Source organism: Haliotis asinina, chromosome 9 (genome assembly GCF_037392515.1).
Source record: "Haliotis asinina isolate JCU_RB_2024 chromosome 9, JCU_Hal_asi_v2, whole genome shotgun sequence".
Classification (NCBI taxonomy): Eukaryota; Metazoa; Mollusca; class Gastropoda; order Lepetellida; family Haliotidae; genus Haliotis; species Haliotis asinina.
Window position 1 is genome coordinate 12,856,345 of NC_090288.1, and position 14,281 is coordinate 12,870,625.

Below are 14,281 nucleotides of genomic sequence, written 5' to 3' on the forward strand. Positions count from 1 at the left end.
GGTGTGCTTCTCACAGACCAGCACGGCCGAGAAGAGAATAAACTATTCTGCCAAAGCCGGTCTAACAGTAAAACATCACCCGCCATTATTGATTCGCGTTTTATCATTCCGCTTCCCAAAGTCACTGTCCAGAATATAACAGATTGGGTGAATTGCCTACCAAGCTCGCTCCTGACTTGGAACATCGATATGAGCCGCTAATTCTTCTATTATGTCATATTAATGGTCGAGTTATGTCGTTGTATGGGGACGGCGCACAGACCAATTTGTTGGAACGAGAGAGCTAAGCGTATCAACGAACGAAGGACAGTTTAAGCACGGCCGCAGGCCTGTCTCAGTACTATCCCTTCGTATTAGGTACAGCAGGGGCCGTTATATATGATGTGATGTAGTGATCCTGGTGCTTCATCATGAGATGACGGTACGAGATGATGACGGTATAAAGTAGTGTTCAGCTTGAACCAGAATTATTTAAAACGATGGAAAACACGCAGGTTATGTCCCCAGGTGTCTTGTCCAAGTTACAGGTGATGTGTCTATGAAAGAACAATGCCAATGAAAAGAACAACGCCAACGAAAGAACATGGCAAATGAAAGAGCAACAACAATGAAAGCACAGGGCAAACTAAAGAACAACGTCAACGGTAGAACAGGGCAAAGGAAAGAATAATGACAATGAAAAAACAATATTAATGTCAATGCAATAAAACCTTCATGAAGAACAACGCTAACTGAACAACAATGAACACGAAAGAAGAAAGGCAATAAAAGGTCCAAAGAGAGAACTATGCCTTCGAAAGAACATTTGAAATGAAAGAACAATGCTAATGGAAGAATAAAATCAATGTCTATAAAAGAACAACCTCCATGAAAGAACAATGGTCATAGAAGAACAGTTCTAATGAAAGAACAAGTCCAAAAATGGAACAAGACCCTGGAAAGAACAAGACCCTGGAAAGAACAAAGCCAATGCAATAATCAACTTCATGTATGAACAATATGAAAGAAATATGTCAATAAAAAAACAAGGTCAATGAAAGTTGACTAGGCCACCCGTAGATACCTCACCGTTAGAGACGACAAAAAGGGGGTAGGTAAAACGTATAGCCTATTGCGTTCTGGTGACACCGTGCCTTCATTTTGCCGTGCCCTACTCCTCGTGCTGTTGATCACATGTTGGCCAGAATCGATCACATTAAGGCCGTCAAGATATACCTTAAGTGAAAGTGTCGTTTAATCATATGTTATCATGATTGATTGACATGACCTTCCGTGAAAAAGGAGGTACACACTCATGTTGATACTTGCTAATAATTAGACGAAATGGATTAATTATTCGACGATGTGTATTTAAAAGGGTGTCACAGCTGACTTTCAGGGTTTTGCATTGTTTCAGTTTTCAGAGCTACACGTTGATAAAGTTTGTCATCATTTGCCAAATCCAATTTTCACGAGAATACTTTACTTCTACGATAGCTTACATCATAGCATTTTTAGAAAACAAACAAAGTGCTTAGAAAACACTCTTGCACGAAGAAAGCTGTCCTTTAAGAACACTAAAACGTGATCTCAAGGGACTTCAACATCTCGCTGTTTCTTAATGGAACTGTGCATTAACAGAACAGTAAATCCTCGACAAGGACAAAGTGGATGATATTCGATAGCCCCCATCGAGGTTTTACAACACATCGGTCTTCAAAACTACTAAAATTAAACTGTGTGACATTCATTTTATAGCACTTTCATATTCATTTTAAGACGCGGACAGAACTCAATCTTGTAACGGAAAATATCGATGTTTCATAAACTGGAAACATGATGTGCTGTGTTTGAAGATAAAATGGTTTCGATAACCGCACTGGCGTCTAAAGAAAGATTTCCTTTTTTAGCCTGGCAAGTAATTTCGAATTGATTTATTAAAATATGATCTTGACATACACATTGAAATGTTGAAAACAGTTCGAAAGATATCAGACTTGGAATGACAATTTTGTCATTAAATGTCAAATCATATACCATAACAACTGTATAATTCTTAGAGGAACTGATTAATTCTGGTATCGGTTGTTGAATGCAAACCTTAATTTAAGATGCAGTCGTAAACGCTTGCGTACAAATCCATTTGAGTGGGTCAGGGGTCACGACGTAGGGTATCGAACCTGCGTATCCGAGGTGACGAGAGAATGCTTTAACCACATGACCACAGGTGACGTGAATATGAGGTCTCAAGAAACATTCGGATCTTCATTTCACAGTTAGGAGAGTGAGTTAGGTTTACGCTGCCCTAAGCGATATTCCAGATATATGGCAGCGGTCTTTAATTAATCGAGTCTGGACCAGACAATACGGTGGTCTACAGTGTTAGCACTGATCAGCGGAATTGGGATACGATGTAATGTATCAGCCAACTCACCCGATCCCGTTAGTCTCCTCTTACGACAATCATGGGTTGGTGAAGATCAGTTCGAACCCGGATCTTCAAGGGTCCCACAGTTATGAGCAGAGAGAAGCGAGAATGTTTAATCAATGAGATTCACTTGATATATTTTTTTTCAAAAGTTTAAAGCGATATACTACCATTTGAAATAGACATTTTAAATAGTCAGATAAATAACTCCTGACTAAACCCTTGTTGTTAATTTTCTGATTGACAAGTGTTGAGGTGAAGAAAATGAGATGAAAAACCCGACCGTTATTTATTAATTATTATTATTATTACTTATCTCATCGACTTGTCCCACCAATATCGTTGCATATTGTTTAAATACACAAGGGGACTTTCCATGAAATAACCCCATGCCCTGTGCATATTGGACATACAGCACATACTAAGATCATATACTGTACACACCACTGTGAAATATAGTCATGATATAAATATGGTGATGATTTCCACTACTTTCAATTTAAGGAATCATATTTCCACCACAAGACTAGGTCCATCGGAATAATTACATAAATAACAAACCTAGCCGTTGTATGATCCCCGGGGAGTAGAGAATGTAATTAGATAGCGCTGTGATCCGTCGACGGGATAATGAACATTTGCCATGCGCTTTGAACATTCCGTTTTTCGTGTTGAGTCGAACACTGTGTAAGTCGCCTCTACGCACAGCGGAGTTAACGAATGGGAATTCTGCCAGGAAGCGCCACTTAGTGGAATAACCAGTGACCATCCGACTTAGAACTGGTCTTTGGCAACCCATGTTTGTCGTAGGTATCTGGCGGTCACACTCGCTGACCTGTTTCTGTACACCGCAACTTACTGGAACCTACAAAACTTTTATGAGAATGTGCTGACTTACATACAATCCAGCCTGCTACCAGATTGTGGGTCAACCCGAGACAGAATTGGTCTTCACGAACCAGTACGTCTGTCAGAAACGACTAATGAGATCATGCGGTCAGGGCCGCTGACTTCGTTGACGCATGTCATCGCGCCACAAATGAGTTGATTATTGCCCATGACGTTGACCACTGGATTGTCTGGTCCAAACCCAGTTATCTGTAGACCACTGTTATATATTTGGAATATTTCTGAGTGCGGCGTAAAACAAAGGCAAGAACAAACCGACCCTTAGTGGAACCCACCAAGAACGTTTCAGAGAATGCTTTGACATCCCTTCAATGCAGAATTCTGATTTACCAAAGTGTCGACCGTGAAGATCATATTCATGCTCCCGATATTGATCACTGGATCGTGTTGTACAGACTCGTTTACTTACCGTGATATAGGTATATAACATTGCTGCGAACGGCCAACCAACCAACCAACCAACCAACCAACCAAGCAGAGTGTCAGAAGGACTGTGTTCCTTGCGGCGAACCAGGGCACTCACCTAATGTCAGTCAACAGGCTGGAAGGTACCAAAGTCATAGCACCAAGATTAATGGGGAGCCGGACAACTTGGTACGTGGGATACAAGCGTGACAAGCGAGGTCTGCATACTTGCCATGCTTTTCCTGAATCATATCAATCACATTAGCGTCAAAAGGGACAGAGAATTTAATGGTATAATTGATACCACTGAAGTTATCGAACTTGTCATGTTTGTGGGCCGGCCGGTAGAGTCTGAGACTGAACACAGGAGTGTTCCCAGAATACAATAATTTTTCAAGATGCTTTCTACACATTTTGAGCCGCTAGACGGATGAATCTATGGGTTCAAACCACAAGCATGGCGAAGGTGGGAAAGGATCCATCCATGTCATCATGCAGGTTTAGATGTTGTGTTTATGCAAACCCATGAAATCCACTGAGAAGGCGTTGGAGTCATTTCAGTCATTGCATAATCTACATTTCATATTTATGATATACATTTCGAAGTTTTGAAATTGGGAGCGAAAGTCTTTAGCAGCAAACACAAAGCCATTTGTTTCACATTTCAGCCCCGCCGATTATCTCCAAAATGTCTGCTTTTCTGTCAACTATTTGGAGGTCATTATTAACATTTTGTTTGTTCGTTTTATTTTAATTTTGTATTTATTTATTAATTTTGTTGTTTGTTTTTGTTTACAGTTTAAAATTAGTCTGCAGTAGAGAGGGTTCGGGGATAGTCAGGCTTGTAAGGCCCATCATCAGCTTAGAGTCCTTGCCCTCAGAACACCCAGCCCAGACAGCGAAGTGGACTTCTCCCAGGAAACCCTGCCTTGTCGTACCCACTAAGAACTTACCGGTAATGCTGAAGGCTCCCTAACACTGCAGCCTTCTGCATTACCCAGAGTGTCAGAAGGGTTGTGCTCCCGATGGAGAACCTAGAGATCAGGAGGTACCAAACCATGGACATCGAGACCAATGGGGAGCCTGGTTAGGATGCAAGAAAGACATTTGAGAGGCATGCTCCGCACATTTAGAAAGCTTGGCAATCTTGACAATCACGTTGCTGTCAAAAGGGACAGAAAATTTTAATGATACAAGAAAACCATGTTGTTTTATCACTAGTATTATTAGTATCAAAATGGTCTTGTAACGTAAACTTCAGCAGCCCGCATCAACATTTTGAAACGCACCAAGCTAGTCAGCTTTGATGCAAGGCGGAAAATGACATTGGCACGATTTACACTTGAATCCCAGCACCTAATGCACTTTGCAAACTTTGCAAATCTCCCTTTGAAGGATGGAGTGGGATCAAACGACATCTTCACGTACGTTTCGAGATTTCAAAACGGGGCAAAAGGTATAGATTTTACAAAGGCGTATTAGATTTAACCACCACACTTGGTGTTCGTTTAGTCAACCGTGTGAAGGTCAATCTATTGCGACACCATAACTAAATTTTTTATGTATGACCTAACAAAATAACGTGACAAACAAACAATGATCACAGATTGATCTCAAACTGTCATGAGTGAGTGAGTGAGTGAATTTAGTTTTACGTCGCACTCGAATGATTGACTCGGGAACCAGGCAATCCAGTGATCAGCAGCATGAGCATCGGTCTACGCATTTGGGATGCGATGACATGTATCAACCAAGCCAGTGAGTCTGACCAACCGATCCCGTTAGTCGCCTCTTAGGACAAGCACGGGTTTCACGGGTCATCCTACGACATCATGGGTTACTGAAAATTAATTCTAACACGGTTCTTCATTGGTCCACAAACTGAAGGGTTGTGTGGTCGTTTTAATACCCCTGCTACATCCCAGACATACCAGATTATGGATTTGCATATTAAAGCACTTCTGAGAATCAAAGCTGATCCATCGGCGTGACGAACAAACGCTTACACTACTCGGCCACATTCATGCTTGTTTACGTCACGTATACTCCACAGCTATTAATGTACCATTGCAAGTGCATCATCTACTATCATCAACTAATGTTTTCATGGACCAATAACAGCATATTTTAAAACTGTACAAGAGTTATGCCCAGATTTTCGAACCAGCGAACGATGTAACCACATCAGACACCAAGACAATGAACTACACCAAACCCATCCATCCTAGAGACATTTTCGGTGAGTACTTTTGGTCAAAGTTCGTGAACACGTGGCAGGGTACCTCTGTTACACATTATCCCCGCACCAAGGCATGATACAGAAGGTGGTACTTACGAATGATGTCACTGAAATATGAGAGCATTTTTAGGTCGCTTTAACCAATATTCCACTAATATCGCGTCGGAGAACTTCAGAAATTGGCTACACATTTTGTACTCATGTGGAAATCGAACCTTGGTCTTCAGCGGGACGAGCGAACGCTTTAACCACCGTGGTGAAATTAACACTTTGGCGGATCGAGAAAATCTACATCAAAACTCCATCTCCGTTTTTAACAAGAGCATATATATGTTTTCGATAACAGCTGATAAATTTGTTTCAGCATAAAAAATGTCGTGTATGCTACAAACTTCACATTAAATGGACGCCACATATATTCTGCTCGGTGACACAAATGAGGAGAGAAAGACATGTTCTCATCGATGTTTAGCTCACATTACTGCTGGTTCGTCTTCGTGTTTTCTCATTGGCGTCACGGTTAAATTTCTATAGCTTCTTCGTTGCCAAGCAACGATTTTCGTAACACGAACTTGATATATGTTAGTGTTCATTAGAAATTTACGAACCCTTAAAATGTTCCATCGTGGAATGTATGCGTCATTTATTTGGACCCAGATAAGTGAAAGCTAACGTCATACAGTCTGTCCCTTCGATGACGTCATGGAACGCACTAAGGCATGCGTGATTTACGTGTCTTATAATCTGTAAAACAAACCTGATATGTATCACATGTTTTAAAAACAGAGGCCAAAGAAAGTATGTCGAGTTGGTGCTCTGTACCTGAAAATAAACTTTGTTAAATTTAATTCCGTATAATCCATGACTTGATCGTGCACTAGTTTCTTATAAGAGGAAATCGTGTCCAAAATAATTAAAGTGAGTGAGTGAGTGAGTGAGTTTGGTTTTACGCCGATTTAACAATATTCCAGCGATATCACGGCGGGGGACACCAGAAAATGGGCCTCACACGTTGTACCCATGTGGAGAATCGAACCCGGGTCTTCGGCGTGACGAGCGAACGCTTTAGCCACTATGCTACCCCCCCCCCCCCCCCCCCCCAAATAATTAAAGACAGAAAATAATCAGAAAAGAATAAGCAACATGATCCTGTAGCATATCCTTTGTGCCGAAAACAGCAAATTCATAAAATATATACATTTCCATAGAAAATATGTCTTAGACACTGATCGGAAATTGCGTAATACCTTTAAGCTTTTAAAAGTCTTAATTGAAATTATATTTTCAAACACGGCAAATTGAACGCCAGTTCAGTTGATGTGATTACGAAGGAGAAGGATTTTCTCTATATTCACAGAAAGTAGTTCAGAGAAGTGGATATAATACTACGTAGGTTCTCACTAACTCAAAGGATCTGTTTGACATTTTACGAACAGAGTTCCATACTGTCCAAATGTTTGATTTTTCCACGTCGTATGCAACTATGACAAATGATCAACATGTGAAAAAACTTCATTCCTCGGCCTAAAGGTTATACTGACGTATCTATCTTCAGAGGTTCATGACAATTTATAGAAAATAAAAGCAAATATCGTTTGAAATTCACTGTGAAAAATTGGGTGTAAAATCAGTAAAGAAGCTGTGGACACCAAAGGAAGCTGTAGACACCATGGACACCAATTGTGTTTCCTCCACTGGAGATTTGTTTCTTACAGCATAGGAATCAGATTTCTGTTAGCGTCGCAAAATGTTTGTTCCGGTTAGTAATTTGGCCAAGAAGTGTTACTTCTGTATGTGCTATATAGATGATCTAGTGACGGTCAATAACCAATAAATAGCCAAATTAATTCCACTGATTTAACCAACTGCACTTGATTTTAAAGGTAAGAAATGAGACTGCCTCATCCGTTTCATTCTACAGTCTAAGTTGTAGCGCTTTGAGCGTGCGTGTTTCATGGGGTACCCTTGACTCACACGTTCGATCCTCCATATAGATACAATGTGTGAAGCCCATTTCTGGTGTTCCCGCGGTGATATTGCTGGACTATTGCTAAAGGCGTCATAAAACTAAACGCAACGGCCTGTAAGTGGTCAAATTTTGTCTAAACAAACCTGTGGTGGATATTACGAGCATAAATAAATGGTTCTCTTTCCTAGACTTCTTTCCTAGTACAATTAAGATAGTTTCATCATCGTCAGCTTTCATCCATTCATCAGTCATTTATCCGTACGGAAACACACATGAACGAACGAACGCACACACAGAGTCTTGAAAGACTTTGAAGACATGTACCAACGACTGATTAATCTACTCTCATCTGGCATTCACATCATGAAACCAGCAGGGTTGTAATTACCATGATTATGTTACGGGTAATTATTAGGAATGTTGTTTTGATACACATGCATACTATGCGTGTCTGTGTCCGCAGCACCAGAGTGATTTATGGCGAGATAATTGGTCACGGTGGCAAATGTTAGAACGAGGCTGCTGATAAAGAGTCCCAGCCACGAAGCTGAGCCATTATGTTCTCACATCCTAACGGGTTCTGAACACGACACCCTTTTGTTGGCTCAACATGACATCAATGATGATGACGTCATTACAATCTCCGACAACCACAACTTCCGCGAAGGTCCGCCGTCATACAGGTGAAATATTCCTGACTGCGGGGACGACAGACAGACCAATAACAGCGTTAGCATGCCACCAACGGCGGTAGAAGGACAGTGATGTTCTTCATATAGAACTATTCAATGTTCGGTGTTACTGAAACCTAAAGGCATGTTTACTGTGACAACCACATGCTACTGTGTTTAACAAATAAATCGTTAGAAAGGATTTTTTTAGTGATTTGATTGCACTGGTGGGCACAGCTTCTGCTGAATGTTGGAGAACAGGTCGAGAACAATGGTTGTGAGAGGTGAGTAACGGGATCGGGTGGTCAGGTTCGCGGACTTGGTTGACACATGTCATCGGTTCCCAATTGTGCAGATCGATGCTCATGCTGTTGATCAGTCGATTGTTTACAGACCGCCGCCATATAATCACTAACACTGACAATGATAACAGTACATACGAGGGGTGTCCCCAAAGTGGTCAGCCTCACTATGGATGACCAGTGTTAGAAAAGCTTCCATTTACTTTTAAGGAATCATTAGTAAAGACATATCCAAGATTTCACACAAGTGGTTAACGGGATATTTGTCATCACAACACATTAGGGGGTGTAATATTTCTTTAAACATTGTAGAAAGTGAAAAACTGTCAGTGAGAATCTGTCATTTGGTACCTCTTGGATGATGACAGATGAAATGATATAAAATATGTATAGTATGGATGACTTCACGTCAAAACCATTTTGTCCAGACATTCAAGTTGTCACTGTGTACAATATATTGACAGCTGACACTTGTGTGACCATTCAGTATTTCGTTTGAACCCTTGGCATCATGCATGAATAAGTGAAAACATTAGAATAGGTTATGTCCTTTTGATTACGTCATTTGAAAGTGGGGGTGGGTATTGTCTCCAAAACAAGCTTTGTCCGTAAACATCATGGGAGGACTCACTTTAACAAGGGATTGTAGTTTCAAATTGCTCAAGATTGACGGATAATGAGTAGAAAAATAAAACACAAAGCAAGTTGCATTTTTATAATTGTCCAGCTGAGGCAGACCACTTTTGGGACACCCCTCGTATATTCATCTATGTGCCGAATTTCTTTTAACTATGTTCAGGGTTAATCGACTTATGTACACTTAAATACGTCAGATGAAATTTGTTCGATTCCCCACGCGGATAAAATTCAGAAGCGACTTTTTGGTGTCCCCTGTCGCAGAATTGCCGGGATATTGCTAAAAGCGGCGTGAGAACGTACTCACTCACTCATTGTAGACATGCAAAATATCTTATTCTTATACTGAAATCTCCCACAAAAAAGAACATTTATCTGGTGTTGTTATTGGTTTGTGCGCTCTGTGGACAAATGCAACGAGCATGCATGTACAGTCTGGATTTATTCTGGTTACATAGAGACAACTTCTTGAGATAGAGATCATCCAATGTGAGACAAATTATCTCAGTCGCTCAGTCGAGCACTTTTTTGCTGTTATCATGGCAAGGTGACAAAAAGTAATTAACACCGGGATCCAAAAGATGTATGAGTGAGTGAGTGAGTGAGTTTGGTTTTACGTCGTCTTTAACAATATTCCAGCAACATCACGGCGGAGGACACCAGAAATGTGCTTCATACATTCTATCCATATAGGGAACCGAACCTGGACCTTCGGCGTGACGAGTGAACGTTTATCCACTAGCCTACACCACCGCCAATGGTATGTGAGGTATATGTCAATTCCTACTCTCATGTGTAACGTAGACCTACCAGATCACAAAATGGAATTCCTCCATTTTTCATCGTAATCGGATTTTTTCGACGCCATGACAGATGGGAATGCTTCCTGGCACGCATCCTCCTTGGATGCCGCTAATATATCTACTCCTTATCTTTGGTAAAGAGAATCGGGCCATTAGTAGTAACAAAAATACCTAACTTTTACAGCAATAGATTGTTTGTCAATACGTAAATAAAGGGGGGTTACTGTGTACCCATTTTTCGTTAATCTGTCTATTTTGATGTTACATCTGGGAGGGGTAAACTAGAGTGAACCACGATTGATCCTGAGTGAGTTGTGTTTTACGTCGCACTTAGCAAGTTTACAGCAATATCAAAATGGAGTCAGATAGGTATTCACTATACGCGCCTATAGAACGTTTATACGTGTTATATGTTTAATAGCAATATTCCAGCTATATGGTGGTAATCTCTTCATAATAGAATCGGGATCAGACAATCCAGTGATCAGCATCACGAGCAAGTCAGCGATCCGTAGCACCGATCCTTTTACTCGAATCTTCCGACAAATACGGAAGATCAATGCTCATCCAAATCTTCACATGTGTTTAGGACGAAATGAAGAGCAGCTAAGTCAATGTTTAAACACCGAAAGTAGGAAACAGTTTCCGATGTAAGACATGAAAGCTTTGCCACTGTGTACAATGATCATTTAGAAACACATTTTGCTTATCCCAATCATACTTCATCACATACATACACAACAACATTTCAAGCGAATTATAAGATATAGAGTTAAGGTATAAGGTATAAAATATGAGACTATAGCATAGGATGTAGACTAAAAGTTTAATGTAAAAAGTAACATATAGATCTTGAGTAAAGTGTAGTAAAGGGTATAGGGGAAATGCATAGCCTATAATATAAAATTATAGGATATAGAGTAATATATATATATTACTTATATATATATATATATAACTATCTATCTATCTATCTATCAATCAATGTTTTTAAAGGTATGCGTAAAGATATGGAACAAAGACTATAGTTAAAAATATTGTGTAAACGTATTGGATATAGGATACATGGTATACTTATAGGATATAGAATATATAACGTAATAAAAGATACGGAGTGAATGTATAGGATATAGAGTATAGTACAGGATATAGAGGTACAAAGTATAGTACAGGATATAGAGGTACAATGTAAGATATAGAGTATAAGCTAGTATAGAGATTGTAGTAAAGGATATAGAGTAAAGGTATAGTTATAGAATATAATTACAGGATATAAAATAGAAATATAGGGTTTATAGTACAGCACAGGATGTAGGGTGTAGTACAGGATAAAGTGTTCCCAACATGATGTGTTACACTATCCGTGGAACAGTATAGACCATTGGCAATAGATTTCTGTTCAAATTACAATAATCAATTTGAGTAAAAGTTTAAAACTATTGCTATTGTAATGATGTTTTGCTATCAATCTTTTCCGATCAATCCACTTGGGGATTAGATTTCCAACCGCTGGGATTTCATTTAATGCATAACGATAATCAACTCAGTCGCGTTCCAGTGTTTCGAATTGTTTCACAGACAGCATGTGGAGTGTTCTATAATGAATATTTCATTACTCCCGTTGACAGATAATGCTAATTGACACTGGTCTGACGCCAAGCTGATTGCGATTCCATACCTCGGACTATCATCAAAACAGTTGCTGGGAAATCAGCCTAAAAGACAAAAATGCGGATGACCACAAGCACTGACAAAAAGGGCTATCAACTTGGTCCTCATTACACACTAGGGACATCATGCTAATAAAGCGCTCATTAAGACAACGCGTGATAATTTATTGATTTATTGACGAGCTTAATCATTAGTTAATCACATACTATGTTTAATCTGCTAACTGAATAATCTTCATAATCAGAAAATAAACAGACATACATTTAAGTGTTATTCATTATGCATCTAAAGTATAAACTATGTTGTGCTTACACGATCGTTTACATACAAAACCTGTAAACAAGACGCATGTTTTATAGAATTTATATAACTCGTCTTATACTAATCAAATATTTGATTTGAACACATAGGTCAATATATTTAAAAAAGTATTGTTTCTGTAAATAATTGACTAGTGTTTGTGTAATATCTGGAAACAAACGCGAATCATATGTGTTTATATATGCAGTAACTGGACATGAGGATCTCCAGTCAATATTAAGATCAACGGTCAAGGGCAAATTCTGAATACTATAATTATGATCGCAAGAGACATCCATGCTTCTTGCTGTGAAACAGTTAGAAAGCAGTATTGATCACGTTACTCAGATAAATTTCAAATCATGCCAAACAATCGTTTTGCACTGGTGGAATACAAAGGTCACTGGGGTCACGTTTGTCAACGTTTAACGGACTATAAGACTGTAAGAGAAAGAGGAAGCCACGTGGTGGAACTCAAGTACTTACCAGTCAAACACAAGGAGGATGTTCCTGGCCTGTAGAATCACTGAAGGGTGGGCCCAGTTAATATAAGCGATAGTATCTGACTATGCTGATTGTACACACGGTCTCACAGCCACATGCATCGAAGGATAAAGCTAGATGGTTGGTCGCCTCAGTTAATTGAGATCGGACGATGCTGTGGAAACACATTGTATATTCCGAGTTGTTCAATTACTTGAACGCATCATGCCAGGGAGATTGACTCTCTTGGAAGCGTCCGATTCCAGACTCGCAGAACACTAGAACGTTACCATGGTAATGCGTAATTTTCGTGTTTCAGGCGTCAACGTGTTCGGTTATGGAACTGCATAGCTTGGACCGACAGCAGTGGGGACGACTGATCCATTGATGGTTGGAGCTAGAGCGCCGGCGACTTATCTCAATATAAACATTCCGTTAGCCTCAATCGTTTGGCAGGTCATAGTGCCGGAAGCTAGTCGTGCGCAGACGCGGAGAAGGGAAATCGATATTGAGCGATGGCGAATGCCTTATCTCGGGGCCGAAAGTCTCGCATGAGGTAACGGATATGGCAGAGAACATGATGTTTTCAACGCTCCACGAATCGATCTCAGTCAATGTGGGGATGTTATTGGCATACATATTACGGCATAGATTCTGATGTAGGGATTAATCCATCCCTGGACCCTGTGACATTGAGGGTATAGATCGATATAGTGTTATAGTCGAGCCAAAACAAGCGTTAAAGTCCTGAAGCTCTTGGCGGTACTTTACTGGGATATGTTTGTGTCGCTTTTGTACTTCGTCTCTGTCCCTGTAACTCTGTGATAAAACTTCTGAAGAAGTTTGTCTTTGTGTGATGGGGACGGAAAAGGATAGTAGAGTGTAGGTAGTGGGGTAGTTACCGGACGGACTGGGCATTGTGGGTACGTAGTGGTGGAGGTAGAGAGGGGTAAAGGGCCGGGAGAGGTAGGGAACGGAGAATGGTAGTGAGGGTTGGTAGTGGGATAGGGGACGGAGAGTACAGTGATGGTTGGTAGTGGGATAGTTAGGGGACGGAGAGGACAGTGAGGGTTGGTAGTGAAACAGTAAAGGGACGAAGAGAGCAGTAAGCAGAAAGTACTGATCGGAAGGTAGTGGGATAGTTAGGGGTATGGCAGTGGACGGTGACGTTGGGAAAGGAGCTGGACATGTGTGGGGGTCGGGCAATGGACGGAGACGTAGGGGTAGGTGCTGAACATAGGTGGGGATCGGGGAGTGAGCGAAGAAGTAGAAGAAGTAGGGGTAGGGGTTGAACATGGGTGGGGATCGGGGAGTGAGCGAAGAAGTAGGGGTAGGGGTTGAACATGGGTGGGGATCGGGGAGTGAGCGAAGAAGTAGAAGAAGTAGGGGTAGGTGCTGAACATGGGTGGGGATCGGGGAGTGAGCGAAGAAGTAGAAGAAGTAGGGGTAGGTGCTGAACATGGGTGGGGATCGGGGAGTGAGCGAA

General features: G+C 40.7%; 1 protein-coding gene across 1 annotated transcript in view; it reads right to left on the reverse strand.

Moving 5' to 3' along the window:
- The window catches only part of LOC137296043 (beta-1,3-galactosyltransferase 5-like), a 70,970-nt gene extending 57,748 nt beyond the window's left edge, over positions 1-13,222 (reverse strand). Inside the window, exon 1 of the mRNA XM_067827686.1 lies at positions 12,799-13,222. The gene's annotated coding sequence lies outside the window, so the exon portion shown is untranslated. The remainder of the gene's footprint in view (positions 1-12,798) is intronic.
- Between the last annotated feature and the right edge of the window lie 1,059 nt (positions 13,223-14,281).